Source organism: Microcaecilia unicolor, chromosome 3, assembly GCF_901765095.1.
Source record: "Microcaecilia unicolor chromosome 3, aMicUni1.1, whole genome shotgun sequence".
Lineage (NCBI taxonomy): Eukaryota > Metazoa > Chordata > Amphibia > Gymnophiona > Siphonopidae > Microcaecilia > Microcaecilia unicolor.
Window position 1 is genome coordinate 375,592,208 of NC_044033.1, and position 27,251 is coordinate 375,619,458.

A 27,251-nucleotide genomic window follows, 5' to 3' on the forward strand; every position below is an offset into this window, starting at 1 on the left:
AAGTCATGTGGCAACAGAGATGACATTTCAGAGCCTTTGAGTGGCCTGAGTCCACTGTACTCTCAAGGTCCATTGAGTTTGATATTTTGAGATGTGCAAAGGGAGTTACATATACTGCCAAGACTATGTGGTCCAGCACCCTCAACATACTTCATGCTAATGTCTGTTGACTCTTTTGAATTTTCTCCACTATGGATACCAGAGTGGTGATTCTTTGCTCTGGAAGAAAGGCTTTTGTCTTAGTCATGTAGATTCTAATTGAATTGATGGGCTTAATTAAGACTAAGGATAGTTTATAATAAATCCTAGAAGATCCAATACTTGGATGATATGCGCATAGATCTTTGAGCTCCCAATCTGTGAAGATATGCTGCTATTATAGCAAAGAACTATGGCGGCAATTCTATAAATTGGCACCTCATTTAGGAACCACAAAGCAACGCGCATAGTGCCAGTTCTATAAAACCTTCAGGATGTGCTTAAGCTGTTACAGAATATTAGTGCAAAGTTTCATTGGTGTGCTTACAACAGATCAATGACAGGTGTAAGTGAGCATGCCTATGTGCACCATGCAATGCACACAACTAATGGTATTCTTGGATGCTTTTAACTGTTCTGATAACCCCTAGGGATTCTACTTTTATGGACTCTCAGCAAGCATGGGCTGATGACTCTGCTTAGACAGTATGTGACATCTTTCCTCCTCCCCTTCTATAGCCTCTTTTCTTTATAATTTAATGGAGTTCCTCCCCCCTCCCATCCTCTCTCTCTCTCTTGTCTTTAATCTTCTCTATTTTATTATAATTTATATTTAATTTGTAAACCACCCTGAAGGTCTCACCATAAGGCGGTATATCAAACTGATTCTATCAGTTGTATATGTGCTTGACAATACATCCATCAAAACAAAGCAGATCAGAGCGAAACAACAACACAAACCAGATATAGTGCAATAATAGTGTAGCTGGAACAATGAGATGGAGCTAAGGATCGGAGGAAACAGATTTTATTGGACGTGACACAGCCCATGTTTCAGCAGATGCCTACATCAGAGGTCTATATACATAAAGGACCAAATTCTATATATGATGCCGAAAAAATCATCACCAAAAAATACATACTTAGTGCTATTCTATAAACCTCACCTAAAGTTAGGCACGGTTTATAGAATATGCATAGCACTTGTCCCCATGAATAAAATTTAGGCACGATCATTTACACTAATAAAAACCTGGTGTTAATGCCCAGCCTAAGGTGTATTCTATAACAGTGCACATAAATTTAGCAACATCCATGACCAGGGGCGTAGCCAGATCTCACGGTTGGAGGGGGCCATAGCCCAAGGTTGGGGGTACATTTTGAGTGCTGCCCCGCCGCCCCTCCCACCGCCACACCTTGCCTCCCCCCCCCCCCCCCCCACCAACTCACCCCCCCCCCACCTCGTCGCCTCCTTGCCACTTCCACTCACAAACAAATACCTTTGCTGGTGGGGGTCCCCAAACCCCACCAGCCGAAGCCTTCAGCACTGGTCTCTGGCGCAGCCATGTTCGCTGCCTGCCCCCCTGCTATTCTTCCTTCTTGCTCCTCCTGTGAGTGTCAACATGCACAGGAGGAGCAAGAAGAAAGAAGAGCAGGGGGCAGGTAGCGAACGCGGCTGCGCTGGAGACCGGTGCTGAAGAAGGCTTTGGCTGGTGGGGGTTGGGGACCCCCGCCAGCCAAACCAGGGTCACAGATGAAATTTGAGGGGGCCCAGGCCCCCGTGGTCCCCCTGTAGTTATGCCCCTGCCCATGACCCTCCCATGCCTCTCCCATGTTCACACCCCTTTTTGAGATCTGTGCGGTAGAATTTATGTGCACCACTTTATAGAATATGGCAGACCGTATAAGTCTGCCCAGCACTAACCCCGACTCCCAACCACCAGCCCCGCCTCTGCCATCCAATCTCCGCTAAGCTCCTGAGGATCCCTGTTCGGAAGGAAGGGATCCTCAGGAGCTTAGCGGAGATTGGATGGCAGAGGCGGGGCTGGTGGTTGGGAGGCGGGGTTAGTGCTGGGCAGGCTTATACGGTCTGTGCCCTGAAAAAGACAGATACAAATCAAGGGGCTGGTGGTTGGGAGGCGGGGCTAGTGCTGGGCAGACTTATACAGTCTGTGCCCTGAAAAAGACAGATACAAATCAAGGTAAGGTATACACAAAAAGTAGCACATATGAGTTATCTTGTTGGGCAGACTGGATAGACCATGCAGGTCTTTTTCTGCCGTCATCTACTATGTTACTATGCTTAATAAGTTGTGTGCATCAATTCTAATTAGTGCCAATTAGTGCTGATAACTGTTTGTTAGTGGCTAATTATAGGCACTGATTGATCAATTAAATTACACATGCAATTTGCCCAAATGGCCCCAAAATTGCACACATAACTTTAGTTACCATATATAGAATCCAGGGGAAAATACATAAATACATTAAAATTGCATGTCAAACAAAATAAAATAAAAAATGACAATAATATAAAATCTACAGCAAATAATAGCACAAAATTTTTTTAAAAGTATATAAATACCAGAATGTCGCTGCACCAAAACAAAGCTTCCTGTTTCAGTTCCACAAAGACAGTGTTATAATATCAAATGAACTATATAAAAATAATAACAACCAATCATCCAATTGTGTAATATAATACAAATCTTGCATTAAAGAATATAAAAAATGATCATAGAGTACATACATCCTATTGTATTTTGTTATGAATAAAAGACAAATCAATGCATTCAAAGTCAACATAAAAGGCCTTAAAATACATATAAAACCCTAGACTAAATCAATTGCTCAACAATAATTAACAAATAATAAATTTAGCTATTGCAAACAGCCTAAAAAGTCAATAAAAATTGCATTACTATTCTGTTCCTCTTAAAATTAGTATTCTAGCATGCATTTTAAGTACAACCCTTTTCTGTATTTGAACCCTTATTGAAAAGCATATTTTTAAAATTAGAATCTGAATGCATTATTGGTTTGCTTGGTCACAGATGAAAATATGAACAGTCTAGACTTTCAATATTTATTTATTTAAAGCATTTATATCCCACATTTTCCCACTGGTTGTAGGCTCAATGTGGCTTACAAAAGCATATCAGGACTACAGTACTAACAGTACATTTAAACAATACAAACAGTAAATTAAAGATTGGCATTATATTAAACAACAGAATAGAAAGGAAATAGGTTTAAGTGTCACTGGATTATTTGAAACCAAAGAAATTGATCAGATTAAGTTGCATCTGGAGAGTAGACCTTTTTGAATAGGATGGACTTTAATAATTTTCTAAACTTTAGATAGTTCTGGGTTGATTTAACTAATTTGGATAAGGCATTCCACAGTCGAGTACCCAAAAAAGGAAAGTTGGAGGAGGCATATGTAGATTTGTATTTGAGGCCAAAGAAATATGATTTAAAACATAAAAAATAAGTATCAGAACAATTAGATATAAAAATGGGTGTAAAAATAATTTCTTGTACAATCATTACCAACAAAATTTATGGTATTAGAGTAAACATAATAGAGGACTCAAATGTCCCTGTTCTGACAGCATGAATCACATTTTGGCACAAAACACACTTGTCAATCGGCTTAGGTCATAAAGAATGGCGCAGGAAATCAAAAGACAAAGTAAATATTTACCCCCAAATTCTATATATGGTGCCTAGAGTTATGCGCATTGAATTGGGCAAACACCCAATTTACATGCATAACTTAATTGTAGAACGAGCCAATCAGTGCTGATAATTGGGTGATAATAACCAATTATCAGCACTAATTGGCTCTAATTAGGATTTACATGCATATCAGGATGCATAATGATCTGCGTGTAAATCTTAATGTGTGTAACAATTTTGGGGTGCGGCTAGGAGTGTTTGAGGGATGTTCCAGGGTATTCCTAAATTTTATACGAGTACATGTAGAATTGCGCCTAACTGTAGACGCCTACAGTTAGGCGCAGTTAGGCACTAAGTGTGATTCTATAAAGAAAGCATACCCCTTATAGAGTCACGCTATGCTCATTAAATGTTTGGTGACAATTTTTAGGCACTACTTACAGAACTCGACCCAAAGAAAATACTGCTATGATATATAAAATTTACGCTGGTAAAATAAATTTCACTCTTTACTCAACCAATGTTTGTACATCACTATTCAACAAAATAAAACTGAACAGGTTGTTAATGCTGCTTAAATAAAACTAAGCCGTATGCTATGGTGGATATCAACACTGTGAATACTATCTTATTTAAATAACCCAAATCTTTAAAAAAAAGTCTTACCAGATTTGTGCGATCTGTTCCTCAACAGCGTAGCAGCAAATAGGGTAAAATAAATAGTGTATGTCATCAAACATATTAAAATGAGGTAGTGCATTTGCCATGCAGGAATCACTACTGCAGCTTTGTAAAAGGAGCCTTTTGGAAATACTAATATTTTAAAATAAATTTGCATTATCCTGTAATTTAAACTTTGCCATTACAGTAATCTGAGTATGGTCAACATCTCAACAAGCATCACAAAATAATTATCACAATGGTATATATCCTTCAACTTTGCTTTATAACAAATATGAACACCTTAATAAGCTATATTAATAAAACAGGTAAGAAGTAAGTTTAAATATGTAGCCTAAAATCTCACATAAAAAAAATACTGATCCCTAACACTGCACACTGGACTATCAAGCTGTTAATTTAAGTATATATTTGGCATCTACAGAAACCCCCATAGCTCCTCCTCTAAGAATGGATGCAAAGCAGAAAAAAGGGCATATCCCTAGGAACTTACCATACAAAAAAAAAAAGAAAAAGTTGGTGTAATCTCAGTAAAAACATAGATCCTTTCCAATCCAAAGCATACTATGAAGTACCTGTAATACAAAGCCTACAAAAATCATTCAGGACCTATAGAATTAATCTACTTTACCATATCACTAACTTACAGAAGTAATACAACAAGGACCCCACCTAGAAATATTGCAGTTGAGCATAGAACATCAATAAACCTATTGGAAAACTGAATAAACTGAATTATTGCGCAGCGTACGTCTAGTAGAACTATAGAAATGATAAGTAGTAGAAGGCTTAAACAGAAACTCCATGCAAACAGACTACCTGGCCTCAATCACAAACATAAAACACAAATAGACCCTTGCCAGGTACAAAATAAGTGACCACAACCTTAAATATGGATACGTAGACAAAAGCCCAAGAAGCCACACTAGAGAATTAGAAATAGCGTCTTGCACTCTTCGAACTATAAAGAAAGCAGTGTACATTTACTGTAAAACTGACATTTTCCATTTACTGAATTAAGAATAAAATTCTTCTTTCTACCTTTGTTGTCTGGTTATTTTGGTTTTTTTCCAGTCATGTTTGTCCCAGTCTCTAGTTTCTGCTTTCCTTAACTTTCTTTACAAGGTCTCCAGTCCATCTCCTACTTCTTCTCTCCCTTCCTGTCTTCTTCACTTCTTCTCCTATATCCATCTCTGACTTTGATCTTTTCCCCTCAGCTTTCATTCATTTAGTTTTCTGTATCTCAATCTGCTCAGACTTCATTCTCAGTATTCAATCTCCTTTTTTAAACCACTTCTACCTACAGCTTTTCATGTCCCTCACCCCAACCATCCCATTCTTCATCCTGTTGTTCCTGTTTTTTTACTCCCCACTTCCAGCATCTTCTCTATTTACTCCCTTCTGTACTCATCCTCTCAATTTTCACTCCTCTGATCAGTGTCTTCTCTCTCTTTCTCTTACACCCTTCTGTCCAGCATATCCTCCCTTACCTAATATCCAGCATCTCTCCATGCCCCCTTCCCTTCCATGTCCGCTTCTCCCCATATCCCTATCCCCTCTATGTCCCCATCTCCATCCAATGTCTAGCACCCCCATCATTTTCTTACTCCCCCCATTTCCAGCATGTCCCCTGTCTTCCTATTCACCCTATGTCCAGCATCCTTCAAATATCCCCTTTTCTTCCAAACATTGTCCCTGTGTGTCCCTATCCCCTCTCTGTCCAGCATTGTCCCTTTGTGTCACTGTCCCTCAATGCCCAGAATCTCTCTTCTCTGTCTCTCTGATGCTCCCATTTCTCATCCCTTCCTTCTGCATCCCCTACTGGGGCCAGTATGTCTCCCTCTCAATTCCCACCATCCCTTCATGATCCAGTATCTCTCCCCCTTTCCCCAAGTCCAGTCTCCCTCTTTTCCTCCCACCAGCTAATCTACATCTCCCTCCCCCCCCCCCAATCCAGCACCTCTTCCTCTCTATCACCCCCCCAAATGTCCAGCAGAGCAGGACCTGCACCCCCTCCCACCCTGGCCCTCTCTCCCTCCCTTTACCCCCACTTGTGTGATTCCAGCACCTTTTCCTCTCTGTCCATCCCTTCCCTGACCCCCGCAAAGGTCCATTAGAACAGGACTTCCTTCTGTCTCCTTCCTTCCCTCCCTCCCCCCGCATGGTTCCAGTGTCTCTTCCTTTCCCTCCCTCCCCATGGTCTGATTATCCTTCGCATTTGTGTTGATCGTTTCCGGTAGTGGCACTGTAGCGATTACAGCAGTCTGCCTTGGAGCCTTGGCCTTCCCTGCTACATGTCCTACCTCCTCTGATACAACTTCCTGTTCTGCATAGGTGGGACGTGTGGCAGAGAAGACCGAGGCTCTGAGGCAGGCTGTTGTAATTAAGGGAATGGGAGAGATGAGAGATGCGAGATGTCAGCGGGGAGGGGGAAGGGGAAACCACTCCAAAGAAGCAGCCACAGGTCTCAGCGCCAGCCTGCTACCAAGAGTTTAACGCCACAAAGACTCTCAGCTGCGGCTGTCTGAACGAGATAAGGCACAGAGTGCTGATGTCAAACCACAGTGTGTGCCAAGGCGCTCGAGATGTGCAGGCACTGCCAGGGAGATGGGCAGTGCACAGCCCAGGCAGGGATGCAGTCCAGAGGCAGGCAGGACACTTGACTGGGGGGCCTGTGTCAAGATGGGGGGGGGGGGGACTGGGTCCCCGAGGCCCCCTGTAGCTACACCCCTGCTGTGAAGTAAAGCCTGCTGATACTTGCTGCTTGAGAGTTTTGAAGTCAGTTCTGTTGCAGGATAGCAGCATGTTTGTGCACTGCATGTGACTGATGGGCTCGATTCCTTGATGAAGCTTTTACGAAACACATGCCTGTCGGGATTCAGCAGTTTAAGATAAGTGTCACTACAGTAGTATATGTCAGCTGCCATTATGATGTTATGATGATGATTTGATGTTTGAAAGTGACTATCAGAAAACATAGTACCCCTGCACTTTTTGAAATGAAACTTTAAAATTGCTTAAAAGTTTGATTTTAAAAGGTATATTTTGAAACTTAAGGGAGTGTCGGAGATTTTTGACTAATGATTGAAATTGTCACTGAATGAATATTATCCTGACCCAACACCAACCAGGCAGGTAAAGATACATAGAGGGGCATAATCGAACGGCGCCGGCCATCTATATGGCCGGTGCCGCAAAGGGCGGTCCCGAACCGTATTATCGAAAAAGATGGCCGGCCATCTTTCGTTTCGATAATATGGTTGGGGACGGACAAATGTCAGAGATGGCCGGGTTTGAGATGGCCGGCATTGGTTTTCGCCGATAATGGAAACCATTGCCGGCCATCTCAAACCCGGCCAAATCCAAGGCATTTGGTCATGGGAGGGGCCAGCATTTGTAGTGCACTGGTCCCCCTCACATGCTAGGACACCAACCGGGCACCCTAGGGGGCACTGCAGTGGACTTCAAAAATTGGTCCCAGGTGTATAGCTCCCTTACCTTGGGTGCTGAGCCCCCCAAACCCCCCCCCCAAAATCCACTCCCCACAACTGTACACCACTACCATAGCCCTTAGAGATGAAGGGGGGTACCTACATGTGGGTACAGTGGGTTTTGGGGGGGTTTGGAGGGTTCAACATTTACCACCACAAGTGTAACAGGTAGGGCGGGATTGGCCTGGGTCCACCTGGCTGAAGTGCACTGCACCCACCAAAAACTGCTCCAGGGACCTGCATACTGCTGTCATGGAGCTGGGTATGACATTTCAGGCTGGCAAAAAAATGTTTTTTAATTTTTTTTGGGGGGGGGGGTGGGAGGGTGTTGGTGACCACTGGGGGAGTAAGGGGAGGTGATCCCCTATTCCCTCCGGTGGTCATCTGGTCAATTGGGGCACTTTTTTGAGGCTTGGTCCTAAAAATAAATGGACCAAGTGAAGCCGGTGAAATGCTTGTCAGAGCCAGTCATCTTTTTTCCATTATCGCCCGAAGCCGGCCATCTGATAACCACGCCCCCATCCCGCCTCCCATACCTTTCTGAAACGCCCCCTTTAACTTTGGCCGGCTATGCGACGGAAAGCAGTTGGAGCCGGCCAAATCGACTTTCTATTATACCGATTTGGCCGGGTTCGGGAGATGGCTGGCCATCTTCCGATTTGTGTCAAAAGATGGCCGGCGATCTCTCTCGAAAATAAGCAGGTTAGTGACATCTGAGGTATTTTCCACCTACTATTAGGTTGAATGAATCTATTCTGTCCACTTGTGGTTGATATTCTACCTAACAGACAGCAAGCTCTCTCTCATCTGACTTCACTGCAAAAGACTCTAAGAAGGAAACCAAAGACAAAACAGCACTTCATAACTTTCATGCAGAACATTCTGGATAACGGCCATGCAGAGCCAGCTCCATCATTAAAAGACAAAGAAGAATGTTGCTACTTACCTACCTTTTGGATGTATCACCCACAAAAAATAGGCCAGATCAGGATTGTGTTCAATTCTAGTGCTCAATTCCAAGGAATCTCACTCAACAATGTGCTACTTTCTGTGCCTGACATAATCAACAGCCTAGTAGGACTCTTGATTCGCATCAGAAAGGAACACATTGCCATAACAGCAGATATCCAGCAAATGTTCTACTGCTTTGTCATGCACCCAGACTACAGACACTGCTTGAGACTCCTGTGGTGTGATGACAACAACATCAACCAGGAAATTGTGGCATACAGAATGAGAGTTTACATCTTTGGTAACAGTCCATCACCTGCAATAGCAACCTAAGGGCTTAGAAGGACAGCCCACGAAGGTGAAAGATACTGAGGGGCATAATCGAAAGGGGCGCCCAAGTTTTCCTGAGGGCGTCCTCGCATACTAACCCCTGGTAAGCCTTTCCTCAGCTGAGAGGTGCCCAGCTCTACCACCAGCTGCCTTTCAGGTGCTGTGGAGGACTCTTCAGGCTATTGACCCTTCTACTCTGTCCTCCAATGTTTCAAATCTCTTCTCTACCACTATGTTATCCAAGTCTGTCAATGAGACTGTCTCTTCCTATAATACTATTGTCTCCTCTGCTCTGGATACTCTCGCTCCTCCCATTCACCGTTCTGTAAAATGTACCAAACCCCAGCCTTGGCTGACCTCTAGAATCCGCTACCTATGTTCCTGTGCCCGCTTTGCTGAACCCCTTTGGCTGAAATCCCATGCCCATGCTGACCTCATACATTTCAAATTCTTGCTGACCTCCTTCCAGTCTGCTCTTTTACTTCCAAACAGGACTATTACATCCAGTTGACAAATTCTCTTGGCTCAAACCCTCGACGTCTCTTTGCCACACTGAACTCTCTCCTCAAAGTGCCTTTACCTCCAACCCCCTCTTCACTTTCCCCCCAGACTCTGGCTGAGTTCTTTCATGATAAGGTTCACAAGATTAAGCTTGAATTCTCAACCAGGTCACCTCCACCTCTCCTTCCCTTAGTCCATTCTCTCAACCCTCCAACCCCTGCCTCCTTTTCTTCCTTTTCTGAAATCACTGAAGAGGAAACTACACATCTTATTTCCTCCTCGAAACTTGTTCCTCTGATCCTATTCCCACCCATCTACTTAACACTATCTCTCATACTGTCATCCCTTTTATCTGTCATACCCTCAATCTTTCACTATCCACTGCGACTGTTCCTGATGCCTTCAACCATGCTGTAGTCACACCACTCCTTAAAAAACCTTCATTGGACCCTACCTGTCCTTCCAACTATCGCCCCATCTCCCCCCTCCCTTTCCTATCCAAGATACTTGAAATGTTGTTCACCGCCATTGCCTTGACTTTCTTTCATCTCAAGCTATTCTTGATCCACTTCAATCTGGCTTTTGCCCCCTTCATTCAACTGAAACAGCGCTTGCTAAAGTCTCCAATGATCTGTTCCTGGCCAGATCCAAAGGTCTCTATTCTATCCTCATCCTTCTCGATTTACCTGCTGCTTTTGACACTGTTGATCACAGCCTACTCCTTGATATGCTGCCCCCACTTGGATTTCAGGGCTCTGTTCTTTCCTGGTTTTCTTCTTATTTCTCCCAGCATACCTTTAGTGTATACTCTAGTGGATCCTCCTCTACTTCTATCCCACTGTCAGTTGGTGTACCTCAGGGATCTGTCCTAGGACCTCTTCTTTTCTCCATCTATACTTCTTCCCTTGGTACTCTGATCTCATCCCATGGTTTTCAGTATCATCTTTACGCTGATGAATCCCAGATCTACCTCTCCACACCAGAAATCTCAGCCGAACTCCAGGCCAAAGTATCAGCCTGCCTGACATTGCTGCCTGGATGTCTCAGTGCCATCTGAAACTAAACATGACCAAGACTGAGCTTCTTATCTTCCCCCTAAACCAACCTCTCCTCCTCCCCCAATCTCTATTTCTGTGGATAACACTCTCATCCTTCCTGTCTCATCAGCTCGTAACCTTGGGGTCATCTTCGACTCCTCCCTCTCCTCTGCACATATTCAGCAGACTGCTAAAACCTGTCATTTCTTTCTCTATAATATCACCAAAATTCACCCTTTCCTTTCTGAGCACACTACCAGAACCCTCATCCACACTCTTATCACCTCTCGCTTAGACTATTGCAACTTGCTTCTCACAGTCTCCCACTTAGCCATCTGTCTCCTCTTCAATCTGTTCAAAATTCTGCTGCACGACTAATATTCCGCCAGTGTCGTTATGCTCATATTAACCCTCTCCTCAAGTCACTTCACTGGCTTCCTATCCGTTTCCGCATACAGTTCAAACTCCTCTTATTGACCTATAAGTGCATTCACTCTGCAGCTCCTCAGTACCTCTCCACTCTCATCTCTCCCTACATTCCTCCCCGGGAACTTCGTTCACTGGGTAAATCTCTCTTATCTGCACCCTTCTCCTCCACTGCTAACTCCAGACTTCGTTCCTTTTATCTTGCTGCACCATATGCCTGGAATAGATTTCCTGAGCCGGTACATCAAGCTCCATCTCTGGCCGTTTTCAAATCTAAGCTAAAAGCCCACCTCTTTGATGCTGCTTTTAACTCCTAACCCTTATTCACTTGTTCAGAACCCTTATTTTATCATCCTCACTTTAATATTCTCTTATCTCTTGTTTGTCCTGTTTGTCTGTTCTAATTAGATTGTAAGCTCTGTTGAGCAGGGACTGTCTCTTCATGTTCAAGTGTACAGCACTGCGTACGTCTAGTAGTGCTTTAGAAATGATAAGTAGTAGTAGTTATTGTTGGTGCCATTTTTTTGATCCCACTTATCTTTTCAAATATGCTGGCTTGTGCAGCATGTGGATGTACACAGAGAAAGTATATTAATAACTTTTCATAGAGAAGTAATTTGCTATAGATTGTAATCAGTGTGTCATTTGGAGGGGCTGGTTATAGGGATACCCTAGCATGTGTTGTATTCATGCAAAGATTGTTTTTTCTCATGGTAAAGGGCAACTAAAACAGACATCATGTAATGAGAATCATGTGCTCAACATTCAGATTTTTGATCTATCTATTTATATTTTTTACTTATTTTATGATATTTATATCCCACATTAAATATAAATTAGGTTGAAATCTGGGAGCATTTAAAATATTTTTTCCTGTGCCTAGAACAAAAGAGAAAGATGGTTTGTGGGAACTTGTTCCTTTTGTTTTGTGGAATGTAGTGGTATATTATAAAAATGTACTTAATATTGTTTATAACTACTATTTATAAGAGAGGTATTGAATAATGAGGGCAGAGCTACTATCATGCAGAAGTCCAGAGTCAGTCTAAATGTGCCAACATTTTCCAGTTCTGTGATATATATTTATTTCTTCCTCAAGTCTGTTTGGTTGTAAAAGGCATGTGGGGGGTTTTTGAGGGAGGGGCTTAACCTTTGTCTCCCGGCTCTGTGCTTGTATTTAGATGAGTCCCTGGAATAATGATGGCTAAGGGAAAGCAGCAGCAGAACAGTTGGAACTGAATGACATTTATGTTCATGCAAAGTTAATTATTTTCAGTGGAAATTAAATCTGTTGGCTGCCTACTATGTGAATATTCCATCACTATTTCATTATTGCTACCGAGTATTACATATGTAGGGCATATGCCTTCAACATTGATTGTTTAATGTCACAACTGTGGTCGTGATCCCACTTTCAGTCTCACCTTGTCTCCTGGCGGTCAGCTTCAGAGGTGGATCCAGTCTGTATTTTCCTTGCATTGCTGCCCCTGCTATCACTCCGTGTTTCAAGCCTCACTCTGGTATTTTGTGTTTCAAGCCTCACTGTGGTGTTCTGTGGGCTTCAAGCCTCACTGGTAATTCTGTGTGTTTCAAGTCTATTTCCTGTAGTCGTGACATCAACAGTGAAGGCCCTCATAAGGAAGGTGAGGACATTCATTCAGGGCCTTTGGAAAGCCAAAGGTCTCCAGGTTTGTCGGTGTGCCTGTGTAGCACTTCTGCCCTGTCTCCTAGTCGGTGTGCTTGTGTAGCACTTCTGTCTTGTTTCCTAGCTAGTGTGCCTGGGTGGCACTTCTGCCTTGGTTCCTTTTCTGTTTGTCTGTGCACTAGGGTTAGCACTTATTGTCTGTTCTGTTCTTTGATTCTGAGTGGCTGTGTAGCACAGCCTTGCTCTTCTGTGTGGCTTCTCCCTACCCTTGTGGCCGTGTGGCCCAGCCTTGTGCTCTGCCTAATCTGTCTTGCCTAGAGTTCTGCCTAGTCTGCCTTGCCTAGTGCTCTGCCTAATCTGTCTTGCCTAGAGTTCTGCCTAGTCTGCCTTGCCTAGTGCTCTGCCTGATCTGTCTTGCCTAGAGTTCTGCCTAGTCTGCCTTGCCTAGTGCTCTACCTAGTCTGCCTTGCCTAGTGTTCTGCCTGATCTGTCTTGCCTAGAGTTCTGCCTAGTCTGCCTTGCCTAGTGCTCTGCCTAGTCTGCCTTGCCTAGAGTTCTGCCTAGTCTGCTTCTGCCTGTGTGTACATTCCTTCCCTTTTTCTTTCTGCTGTTATGTATGGGTTCCAGTTCGGCCTTGCGGCCCATATGAGATGGCTCTTGTGTGCATGGGTTCCAGTTCAGCCTTGTGGCCTGTTTGAGTGCCCTTCCTCTAGCTTTACTTGGCTCTGCTCTAGTGTACCCCATTCCTGCCTGTGTGCTTCTTGCACTTCTAGTCTGTTCCAGTCCAGCCTAGTCAAGCTCAGTTTCTGAGTACCCCATTCCTTTCTGTGTGTTTGGCAGCAGCCCAAGAGCTCACATTTATCCCTAAATCCGTGACAGTTTGCAAAGACCCTGAGATGACACTTAAATTCATTTATCTAGACATACATGCAAATGGTATTGCTTGTTAAACCCAAAGGCAAAACCTAAAGGTGGTTACAGAGTTTGGTATAAATTGTATTGTTTATGACTTTACTTATTTTGCACTGCTTTGTGTCCTAATGGATATTCAATGCCAGTCACCGGATATAGCCTGGCATTGAATATCCAGGGTCAGTACCGATTGCAGCACTAATGCGGGCTACCTTCTGTGGTCTGAATATCGGGCCCACTGTGTCCCATAAGTTTATATCATTTCATGGGTATCCAAATAATCTCTTTGTGGGTTTTATATTGGGGTAGAAAGTGATCTTGCATTTTGCTTCCTACAGTAGATAATGCATTTTTATCTTTATTTCTCCTGTGCTGTACTGCTTGTAAAGAATGTGATTTCTTAGTGTTTCCATTTCTAATTTTTGGTCCTTTATTTTGTAATTCGTCTGTGCTCTGTGAGTGACTGAAGTAAGTGATTTTAAAAATGTCAGTGTTTCCAAAGTTTCCATAAGTATGAATGTGGTTTATGTTGACGCAGAACAGACTGTTTACTTAGAAATCCATCATAAAGTTCACTTAAGGCATCATTTGGTATACTCCTAAACACTATTCACCCCCCCTCCCCCCATATTAACTCTGGACCCCCAAAAATGTCAAGTCTGGCTATGCCTTTGAAATGTCCGCCAACCAGTTAACTTGTTTGTCAGTGCCTAACTGATCATTTTCAGTTGTTCTTAGCCAGTTATCACCACTGAAAATGACATAAGCTGGCTACATTGGGGGAATTCTGGGGACATTTTGGGGGCATGACCACTTAAGTTCTGATATTCAGAACGCATAAAAAGCAGTCCTATCTTTATTGGTTAACCCATGGCTGGTTAAGTCTGAATATCAACTTAACCAGGCATGCACTAACCAGTTTGAACCCCCCCCCCCCCCCCCCAGAACTTCCATGCCCTCACAAGGCGCAGCATTGAATTTCTGGTTTCAGCGCCAGTGGCAGACAAAAAGCACTGTCTGCCATGGGCTAAATATCGGGGGGTTGGTTTTTGGTTGAACATTTAATTGGATGAACTTCTCTAATATAGCTTGAGTGTAGACTCTCTGATGCCAGTACTCAGCAGGGGCTGAAAATATAATTTGAAATACCTAACCTATATATTTTCAATTTACACCTATACTCAGTGGCTTTGTTTAGGTGATTAAGTTATGCATATTCATTCAGCATTAACTGTTTATCTATGCAGCAGACTTGACCAATAAAAGCTCTTTTTCTACACTCATGCCCTTTGTTCTTTTAGAACCTCTGTGTTCCTCCACAACAGATTTTTTTTGTGTGATCACTTTTTATTGTAATGCCCTGGTAAATCAGGATTTGACAGAGTGTATAGCTTTCCCTAGGGGCTTACTAAAGGTGACATGCTAGAACTTTCCAGATTCACGGGGGGGGGGGGGGGGGAGGAATGAGTTAGAAGGGGAGTGGATGTAGGAAAGTTGCTGTGGGAAATGTTTGTGGGGTTAGATGGATAGTAGATTTCATAGTTGGGGTGGAGTTTGAAGGTTATAAAAGTGATGGGATGTGAGAGCACATGGTCTTCGATTGCCTTCACCCACCCCCATCCCCCACCCCCAGGACCTGAGAGAGAGGGGACATTCTTAGGGTTACCATATGGCTCGAGAAAAAGGAGGACAGATTGAGCCAGTCTGGATTTTACTTCCATTACTTTCAATGGAAGCAAAACCTGGACTGGATCAATGTGTCCTCCTTTTTCTGGAGCCTTATGGTAATCCTAGGCATCCTGGTCATGCCCAATAACCTAAGGCTGAATAAAATGGGAGTTTTTGCCAACAAGAGCATTAACTGAGAGCAAGGCTCTGGGTGGGTAGAAGGTGTTTGGAGCAGAGCAGGGAAAGGCCTGTTCGGAGACAGAGGGAGCAGCTTAAAGAAGTGCACCTCTGTGTGGAGAAGGACAGACATGGAGGAGGTCCAGCGGCTGGGTATAAGCCTGACGGGACAGCTTGCCCGCGGAAGGAGTGGGAAATCACAGCCTTGGATTGTTCTGCCAGAAAGGAAGGTATTGGAGGACTGGAGGAAATTGTACATATATATATATATATATATATATATATATATATATATATATATATATATATATATATATATACCCTAGGATTTATAACAGATTATCAATTCAGTTAATAAAGTTTCTAGCAATAGTCTAGACTGGCACAAAAACCTCTGCTGTTAAAGTGAACTATTTGTTACAAAAGAAGTATGAAGTTTGGATATCTGCCTATTGCTGCATTCCAGTAACAGTTATTTTGCATTTATTTATTTGGATTTTGCTCACACCTTTTTCAGTAGTAGCTCAAGGTGAGTTACATTCAGCTACTCTGGTTATTTCCCTGTTGGGCTCACAATCTATGTTTGTACCTGAGGCAATAGAGGGTTAAGTGACTTGCCCAAGATCACAAGTAGCAACAGTGGGATTTGAGCCAGGCACCTCTGGATGTCAAGACTGGTGCTCCAACGACTAGTCTACTTACTCCTCCAGGCCTGAACTGGAGAGTTTTATTGGTGTCCATGTGAAGTCTATTTGCTCAGACTTAAAGGAAAAAATAATTAAAAAGTGGCTCAAAACCCTACGGCCTCCTGGGTTCCTGGCCCCAGCCTACACCCAGCTCATTTGAACAGAACCTTTTGTTTGTGGCCCTGGTTCGGGTACCTGACCCAAAGAGGTAGTCAATAATGCCCAGGACTTATGCAGGAGACCAGGGTTACATTATGAGACTAGCATCCATTGTAAGTATATAAATAATCAGGAAGTGATTAGTGATTGTGACAGCTCTTCATATTTGGTTTGAACATTTTTTTATTGACTTTCACTTAAATCTGCATAGATCAGAAACATTTTATGAAGGCAGGAAGGAAAAATTCTAACTAGAAGTAAAAAAGATTTCATTGAACTCATGAATCCCATAGAATCTGGATATGCTGGGTCATTATAAGAAACTGCAGAATTAATGGTTAAGTAATGGGATACAGTAATTAAAAGTGAACTGGATAAGATAGCTCCTTTAAAGTTATTAAGGCATTCAAGATAAAAAGCATTGCCATGGTATTTGAATGCTTTAATGAAAAAAAAAAAAAGAGATGCAGAAAACTGAAAATCAATGAACGAACCAAGGCATGAATAAAGAGTTCAGCGCAAAGCTTATTAAAAAAAAGCTTTCAGAGAGAGGAAAAATATACGCACAGCATCAAGAGAGTTAAAATTCTTTTTATTTATTGACTTCCCCTTGTTTATCTATTTACTGCACCCCTAAGCAAGTAAACCTTTCCTATATAATCTAAGTTCTAAATGGAGGGGAAAGACTTCAGATGCTCAACATTCTCTGCCAATATACATGGGAGCAGTGAATGATTGAATGCTTTTTATCCACTATAGTAGAATCAGCTTCTTGATGTGGATAGTGCATGAGTCAAAAAAACTTCCTTAACAAGTGAATTTGAATGCTTGCTAGCCCTTTATCATGTTAAAAGGGTATTCTATTACATGAACCTCTACCGGCACTTTATCGGCAGTACTTATCGGAGCTGTAGTGATGACTGCGGCTGGGAGCGCTCTACAGAAAGCTTCTGTTTCGCTTGAGCTTCTTAAGGAGCGAAATCCTCGGCCTAAGTAAGAACTCTGGAAAATACACAAAGCTCTAGATCAAAGAGGGAAAATAAGGAACACAGCGATGGAAACTAACTGTTGAACACTTACCAATTTATGTCCTGCCTATCTTCTATGCAGGTTTTGCCTAAATGATGGCTGCCTGTTTTTAAACAGACACCTTCCATGCTCCACCAATCAAAGGGGAGACTAAATCCTTAAAAGGACAGTTTCTCATTACCCAATCTAAAGTGGCCCATTGCAGTGCATAGGAAATAATCACAGTGCATAGGAAAAAACCCATTAGATGAAGGCTTGCCACCCAATTTGATTATTGAGTCCTAAAGGAACCAGAGATTTAAGCCTATATATCCAGTGTTGTTCTACCTGGTGGAGTTTACGGTCCTGATCCCCTCCTCTTACTGATTTTAGCACATGATCAATTACTATACATTTGAAATCTTCAAAGACATGTGACGCTGTAAATACAACCATAAAAACACTCTGTTACAAACCAAAACTAAAGATCAAGACCCTACCCTATAAACTTGTGTTCTCAGATATACTCATGGCACTAACATAGCGACCCATATTCTTAAAAAGCATTGGAGAATTATGCAAACTCATCTAGGTTGCGTTAGTCAGCAAGTTCCTTTGATATTTTGATTTATCTATTTAACACAAATGTAACCCAAGTTTGGTAGAGAGGCGCTCCAACCAGCTGTATGGATAGAAAGGGTAACCACAGCTTGAAAAATCTGCTCACCCTAGAGTACAGAAAGGAATAAAAAGATTACAAAGAAAGAGCAATGAACCAGAACATTACAATTAAGCTCCTACAAATCTCATCAAATAGACTTGGATAGTACAGAATTCTCATCTATAAAAAAACAACTCTTCAGAATCCCAGAAGAGAATAAAGGTGGTCCTTATTTAACTCTGTACCTAGCAAGATTTAGCTCAAACTTTTTCAGTTGTAGCTCAAGGTGAGTTACTTTCTGTTACAATAGGCATGTCCCTTCCCCATAGGACCTACAATCTAATGTACATATTTACTAAGGTGCAGTAAGCAGTTAGTGCAAGTTTTAGCACACACTAACGCATATAGGGGCCCTTTTATGAAAACATGTTGGATGTATGCCGCTGGCTTGCCATGAGGCAATCTGGCTCTACTGCCAGGCTCCAATGTAGTTCTGGCCCCCATTGTGCACCATTTCCAGTGCTAGAATATTGTTTTGTATTTTCCAGTGCCAGGGGGCATGGCCGGTGTTAATTTACTGCCGGAGACTTTACTGCCTCCTAAAGAGGAGGCGGTAAGGGCTCCCCCAGGAAATGGCCACATGCCAATGCCTTTGCTTAGCACACGGCCTTTTCCTTCCCCTTCATGAAAAAGGCCATTTATCCCTGGCAATAAAAGGCGACTTCAGCACATGGCAAACACAATCGCTGATGCTACCGCAGGGCCCCTTTTACCGCTGCTTGGTAAAAGGAGCCCAGAATGCATTAAAACAGTCTGTGCAGCAACATTCCGGCACTTACTGCTTAGCGTGGGATGGGGCAGGAAATATACATTTCAGTCAGTTCACCTTAGGCAGTGTGTGCTGTCAAATGTGCAGTTAACATGGGTTCTCCTAATGCCACATCAATAAATGGAATTAGGGGCATCTGTGCTCATAGCACCTGAAAGTAAAACATATTAGGGAACATATCTGTGAATAAACTGCAGGGCCTTTGCACTTAAGGTGCATTGCTTTTGGCTGTTAACCCACGTTATGTATAGGAACATAAAGCTCTTTCATAATCATGCCCCTGTTTGTACTTGAGATAAAGGAGGGTTAAAGACTTGCCCAAGATCCTATGGAACAGCAGTGGGATTTGAAGCAGGCTCCCCTGGCTGTCAATCTAGTTCTTTAATCACTATGCTACACCTCCACTATGACATCCAGGTATAGCATAATCTTATTCCCAAAGCTTCTGCACTGATAACCTTAGTACCGAATCTGTGTTCAGTTCCTAAATCAAGAAAAGTATATTTTTCAATTGTTGACCTAAACAATGTGTGTTTATCCAACAGCTGACCTTGGGTTCATTCTCGGACATTGTGAACCTACAAGAATCATCTTTTATCCAATCCACTGGACATTGACTACTTCACAGAGATTATGAAGCAATATTTATACTTTATTCCCCATATTCTATAAAAGTCATTCAAATTTGGGTGCAGAGCCCAGATGTGCACAGAAACTAATTTGTCAATTAGGTGCCAACAATCAATTATTGGAGTTAATTGGCACTAATTATGAGTTACATGCGCATCTGCCCTAAGGCACCTAAATTTCAAGATGCATCCAGACAACTACAGTATCTAGTTATTCGCTAGAGGCATAACCCAGAAGACATCAGTTGGAAGCAAGTCTTGAACATTCATGCAAAGACCCAGTTCAGGCAATTTCACAAGGATTATTTGAGACTCTTAGAAGAGGCCAGCAGGAGATGGAGCTATTTCTCAGGGTCTGTGGGATGTGAACCAGCGACTCTAGAGAATACAGGATGGGAACCTGTCTTGGAACCACCAAAGATCCAGATCTAAGGAAAGACCAGCTCTGGAAGGTCTCACTGGCTTATCACAGGTGTGCCTTGGTTGCAAGCAGTATAAAAGAACAGCAGTGGAGACACACCAATGTTGGTACAACAGATTTCTGGGATAAGTCACTCTGTTTGCTGGCCTCCTTCTTGCTCCATTAGTTCCTGCTCTAAGCCCAACTTTCCAGTCTGATTCCTTATTTCCTGCTTTACACTTGGCCTGGCACTCTTGTGTCAGCATTTCTCTTTCATACCAGTCTTGGGGCCCTGTTTACTAGGCAGTGTTATAAGCGTGTTAACCATGTACATGCCTACAATATCCCTATAGGCACCTACATGGTTAGCGCGTGTGCTAATTGTAGGCATGCTAAAAACACTAACGCACCTTAGTAAACAGGGCTCTTGGTCTTCCCAATCATCTAAGCCTCTGCAAATACACTTTTCCTGTGAGTACCATTTAGTTTTAATAGGACATTATCTCACATTTTACTGAAAGCATCATCAATACATTGGAGAATACAGAGGTAAGTGGCTGCCTGGCTAAAACCTGTTGTGTTTCTCATAGTGGTCTGGAAGCTAGCTGTGGTGACTTTTAAATCCACAGGGAATGCATGGCTTCTGTATGTAGATTTTCTAAATCCCTGTTGAACTCATGGTAGAGATAAATTGTTTCATAAATATTTACTTGTTCATCAGATAACCATAAAAACCCGATTCTAGGACTGTAAATCCTTTCTGTTGAGTTTCTGATCTTCCTCTTTGCTTCAGCCTCTCCTGCCATATATGGCTCAAAATCCTTACATGTGCAAAACTCTACCAACCACCAATCCATTCACTAAGTCATAAAAAAACAAACTGTTTCCCTTAGTTGCTTGAACAGTTGGCACACAGATCCACACACAGTGGTGGTGAAGTCCATGCACATAATGTTCTGAAAATACAGTTTATTCACACATCATGTCTGCATGCATCTGCATGGATCTGGCCTGGCCAGCATATTGTAGTCCTTTTTGAAAATCCACATTGGTCAGACCAAGAATAAGTACATGGGATAGCCCTAACCCCAATATATTTCATTTCATTTATATTTTGTCTGAAAACAAGGCAGATTGCAATTTTTAACACACAGACAGCCCCATTTTAGACAGGTTATAGAAGTAGGAACTGAGACACGCCAGTGGCGTTCCTAGGCTGGCTGACACCCGGGGCGGATCACCGATGCGCCCCCCCCCCCAGTGAAATTATACCCCCTCAGGTTGTAGCGCGACCCCCCCCCCTCGGGTGCATTTTTAACTGCTGGGGGGGGGGGTGCCGTGCGCCTGTTGGCCGAGTCCACTCGTTCCCTCCCTGCTGCTCCCTCTGCCCCAGAACAGGAAGTAACTTGTTCCGCGCAGAGGGAGCAGCAGGGAGGGAATGAGCGGACTCGGCCAACAGGCACGTGGCACCCCCCCAGCGGCGTGCACCCGGGGCGGACCGCCCCCACCGCCCTCCCCTTGGTACGCCACTGAGACACGCAAGCCAGTGCATCTCAAGTACCACCAGTGTTTTAGAGCAGAATCTGTGGATGTAGAACCTGCTCTAAAATATAGGAGAAATGGATGTTTATGACTAGATCAGCGGTTCCCAAACCTGGTCCTGGAGGCAGCCCAGCCAGTCAGGTTTTCAGGATATCTGCAATGAATATTCATGAGAGAGATTTGCATGCACTAAGGAGTGCCACCAAATTTGTCTCTATGCTGCCTCCCCGCCAGAACGCAGTCTGTCTAGGGTGCAAAATAGAATGCAATTCCACAAAATCCACCAGCTGAGACACCACAACTTTCTCCAATAATTTCATCAAAGTACATAAACTAGAAATAAGACGATAATGCTCCACTTTTTAAGGATCCAAAGATTTTTTTTTTTAAATTGGAGGACAATCACATGCTTCCACACTTGCAGAATTTTACCCTCCACCAAACATTGATTTAACATAGATCTCACAATGGTAACAAGCTGTGCTAAGGAAACCTTAACCACTGCAATGGCACTGAATCTAATAGAGGAGTAGTTTTTTTGAATCTGCTGCACTAATTTCTCCAACCCTTTCACTGATACCAACTCAAAATCATACCACAAAACCTGCCAACACATCCACCGCAGGCCAAGGCAATTGCGCCTCTGCACCACCTTCTATAAGTTCAGCCACCACAGAATATAACTTACAAGCTGGACTCTTAGCATCCCCAATTAATATCCTGTTAAAGTAATCTTGTTTGGCCTTTCTAACTGCCATATTATAAAACCTCTGCTGTAACTTACAATGATCCCATAACTCTACCGTCCTGTATTTACACCATAAACGCTCAAAATGTCTAACCTGTCTTTTTAACATCTGCAGGCCAGCATGATACCAACGGACCCGGTTAAAGCCAGGAACCAACACTCGACTCATAGAGCCTACTTCATCTTACACATCAAGCAGAATAACTGACCAACCAAGACCCTTATCGTCCAATGACAACTCTTCAAAACTAGATGGAAACTTCTGGCATAACAGGGATAACTGCTCCGGTTCAATTCCATTTACAAATCGTGAATAAACCTCACCTGTCACCCACCATTTCTCAGCATCCTTATCATCCTTAATCTCAACAAGAGATAGTTGAGCAACAACTGCCAAGACAATCATCATCTTCCTATTCAAGGCTCCCCCTACAAGTGAGTCAATATGCCAAGCTGACATTTCAAAAAGCAGTCAATTGTGTTAGAAATGCAAAGTATAAAGCTGAAATTTGACAGGGGAATTACACATGTGACTGTTAGAACTCTGCAGTCTAGTTTTTGAGTAAAAACTTTTGTGTGTAATAAAATTTTGTAAGAACTTATATCAGATTCCAGCAGAAGAGACAGCCACCCACACTGAGAACATAGTTCTTGTAGAACTAATTAGTTGGGCAACAATGGCAATGTGACAGCATCACACACAAGTGACAGATTAAAAGTGAGATGACTGAATGTGTCTGCACAGCTTAAAAACTATTCTTGGCTCCGGGCTTATTTAGGAGAAACAAAATTAATACATAGATCAGTAGCAAGTTTATAATAGCAATAAAACACATTTTGGTGTTCTGTGGTGAGAATTTCATGCACTGTGCAAAAGTTAATTATAAAACAGAGTCAGTGACTAGAATACACTAACAATTGGTAGACTGAAATTGCCAGGGAGAGGTTGCTACTCTCAACAGCCAGTGGCACATAGAGCAAACCACTATTAGCAAAATGTATTGTGGGAGGAATTCTATATATGAAAAAATCGGCGCTGAAAAAAACGCTATTCTATAAGCCATGCTTAAAGTTAGGTGCGGTTTATAGAATAGCGCTTACATGCATGAGTCACACAAAAATTGAGATGCCACTATTTGCACCAATGAAAACTTAATGCAAATGCCCATACATAAATTTATGCACTTTGTCCCAATTATACATGTAGTTGAAAACCACGCCCTCGATCCACCCCAAAACACCCATGATCCTCCCATTTCTACGCTTCCTTTTTTTCGGCAGCTCCTAAAATTAACCCCAGATACCGCACCTAAATTTACACACATAGATGGCAATTAAATTTATTAGTGCAATAACTGTTTGTTCGGTCATTATTCAATTAAATTGTTTATGAAAATTGGGTGCACACCCAAAATTTGCACACACAATTTTTTGTGACTTTTATAGGATTAGGAGGAATGTGTTTTATTTTCTTGGCCCATTTTTCTGTATCAATAAAGTTTGTGAAAGACAATTTCAATTGTCAGAGACCAGGAGAAAAAATCGGTGTCTTGGTTTTAATTTTTCCTGTTTAAAGCTACCTAGGAATTACCTATGTGAAATTGCCCTCGCTCTCATACAACATTGGTGAAAACAGTGGTATGTGGCATGGGACTCAGTAAGCTAAACCGCTATAGCCACAGTCTGAGTGACACAACATGCATTACATGTACCCACTGTTGATAAGTTTGGCCTGAGCAACATGAGCCTGTGCTTTACTTTATACAATAAATCTTTATTTTAGAAAATATTTTGGAGTATAATACCTGGTTTAAATTGATATTGTGATACTTTAGCAGCAGAGTTTATACTGAGCTGCTATTGGGCTGCCTGCCCAAGGATGTTGGCTAAAAACAGGAGATGGACTGCTGTATCCATGTTGTCATTCTTTATTGCTGGTAGCATTTTTATTTAATCTCACTTATATTTTTAAACTTGTTGGCTTGTGCAGCATACAGATGTACACAGAGGAAGTATAATAACGGAATAACTTTTCATAGGTACAGTAGTGATTTGTTATATAAATCGTAATCAGTGTGTCATTTGGAGGGACTGGTTATAGGGACGTGAATTAGGTTGAAACCTGGGAGCATATAAATCTTTTTTTTCTGTGCCTAGATCAAAATAGAAAGATGGTTTGTGGGAACTTGCTCCTTTTGTTTTGTGAAATGCAGTGGTATATTATAAAAATGCACTTAATATTGTTTATTACTACTATTTACTACTGGTTGATATACATAGGGCTTTTTTTGTGCTGGTACGCACCAGTACGGCGTACCGGCACCTTTTTTCCCCCAGCAAGTCCTGCAACCTTCCTCTCACTCCCCTACTTACTGTTTTTTTACAGACTCAGCAGCGCGAACAGTGCAGCGATTAAGAGAGGCTGGCAGCGTCGGAGCTTCCCTCTAAGAGTCCCGACTACTTTGTTTCAACTTTCTGTTTCCACATAGGCGGGACTTGCAGAGGGAAGCTCCGACGCTGCCAGCCTCTCTCAATCGCTGCACCATTCGCGCTGCCAAGTCTGACGCTAGCAGCCTTTATCGCTTCACTGGCTGGCAGGCAGTCAGGCTGGAAGTGGAGAAGGAGGATGGGCTGAGGGAAGAAGGATGAGCTGGGGGAAAAAGAATCACTGGACATGGATTAGAGGGGAGGGCAGGGGAGAGAGGAGAATCGCTGGACATCGATGGGAGGGCAGAGGAGAGAGGAGACATACTGGACATGGATGGGAGGGGAAGTCAGGGAACAAATTCGTTGGACATGGATGGAAGGGGGCAGGGGAGAGAGGAGAATCGTTGGACATGGATGAGAGGGGAGGGAAGGGGAGAGAGGAGAATCGCTGGACATGGATGGCAGGGGACAGAAGAGAATCGCTGGATGAAGGAGGGGAGGGCAAGGGAGAGAGGAGACATGTTGGACATGGATGGAGGGGAGGGAAGAGGAAGGAGATGCACATGGATGGGAGGGGAGGGCAGGGAAGAGAGGAGAAATGCTGGAAATGGATGGAGAGGAGAGCAAGAGATAGAGGAGAATTGCTGGACATGGATGGAGGGAGGGGTTGGTGGGGAGAAATGCTGGACTTGGATGGAGGAGAGGGGAGAGAGAATTATTGCTTTATATGGATTCAGGGGAGGGAAGAGAGAGGAGAAATGCTGGACATGGATGGAGGAGAGGAGAGAGGAGAAGAGAAGTGCTGGACATGGATGAAGGGGAGGAAAGAAAAAAGAAGATGCACATGGATGGAGATGAGGGAAAGGGAAAAGAGTAGAAAAACTGCACATGGATGGAGAAAATAGGCAAAAGTTGATCCACATTATACCTCCTCCAGTCAAATCCATGGAGGAGGACCCAGCTTTTACTTATGGATGTAGGGCAAGAAATGAAGAAGAAAGGAGGAAAGTAAAGAAATATATGGAAAGGAAGGCCTGGAAACGGAGTTGAGAGAACAGATAGAGAGCAGCAGAATCAGACTGGGACCAATATGGATAGAAAACAAAGTCACCAGACAACAAAGGTAGAAAAAAATCATTTTATTTTCATTTTAGTGTTTGGAATATGTTCAGTTTGAGCATTTACATCTGCTGTCTTATTTTGCACGGTGTATATTGGCGCTGTAACAGCTTACAGAAATTATTTATAATGAAAAAAAATCACGTTATTTTTTTCTCCTATAGTAGTATAATATTTTCAATGATGTCTGTTTATATGCGCCATGGCTGGTATAAGGGGTGTAGCTAATGTGGATGTGGCTATCAGAGGGGTGGAGCTATATGTGGTGATCCCGCCCATAATGAGTACCGGCACCTTTTTTTCTACAAAAAAAGCACTGAATATACAGCAGAAGTTAACCAAGTCGACTTCATGCTTTCTAATATAATTTTTTTAACAGCATTTTCTCAGTTATTACCCAAATGTGAACACAATTATAATGTTAATAAGTTTTAGATGTTACTGTATTCTATTATTCTATATCTACTACTACTACTACTACTACTACTACTTAGCATTTCTATAGCGCTGCTAGGGTTACGCAGTGCTGTACAATTTTAAACAAGGTGAAGGAAGGAAACTGCATTTCCAGTTTTGGCACAGTATACATCATCAGAAGGACAAAATATAAGAAAACCAGTGGACTGCATTAGGGGCTTATAGCCCATTTAGTTATGTTTAAACAAATGCGAGATCTGCATGAAAGAAAATATTTATTTTTATTATTTTGACTTATGAATACCACTTGTCCCTGAAACATGCAAAACTGAAAAATCCATTTGTACAAAAGAGATGAGGTGAAGATATGATTCCATGTGCCCCAATGAAAGGAGAGTTTAATTTTACTTCCAATCTTTATAACACCAAGCTTCCTAAAGCAGATTACAACAACAGTGAAGATGAACCCATCAGGAAATAGGATATCCTCACTGAAATCTGGCCATATATTACTGTTTGAAGCTGTTTTAGTGATATTCAGTTTTATTTCATGATATTTATATCTACATATGGGAAGCTTTGAAATAAATTTAAAAACTTTCTAATAAGAAAAAAAAACCAACAACAACAACTTTGTCTTCCACCATTTAAGGCACTGCCTATCCAGCTGGAACAGCTTTTGACCTTTTACAGATGGACCACGCAGATAGCTCGGGATGGACATTTTTAGCTGTTGGGTTATTTTCAGCGCTCACTCGAAAAACATTTTGCACGCAGCAGGTTGCTCCTTAGAGGGAACACTGCTTGAGACTATCAACGGAATGCTGTCATGTTTCCTTCCATATTCTGATATTGTCAACTTTTGTTCATATTGTCCTGTCCTGAGGAAGAAGGTTCTGGCCTTTGAAAGCTAGTCAGGTTAATCCAATAAGAAAAAGGTATCATCTTATTTTCCGGAATGTAATAGATCATCTTAACTGAGTGCATAACTATATAAATTACCTACTATACTATAAATTAAACTTATTGACTGATGAGATAAGGATGATGCCAGTCAACCATACTTCACTGTGCTGGTCATGCACTTTCTTTATGGTCAGAGATTTATAGGCAGAAATGTTTCCGTCAATATTGTCTTTGAAAGCTT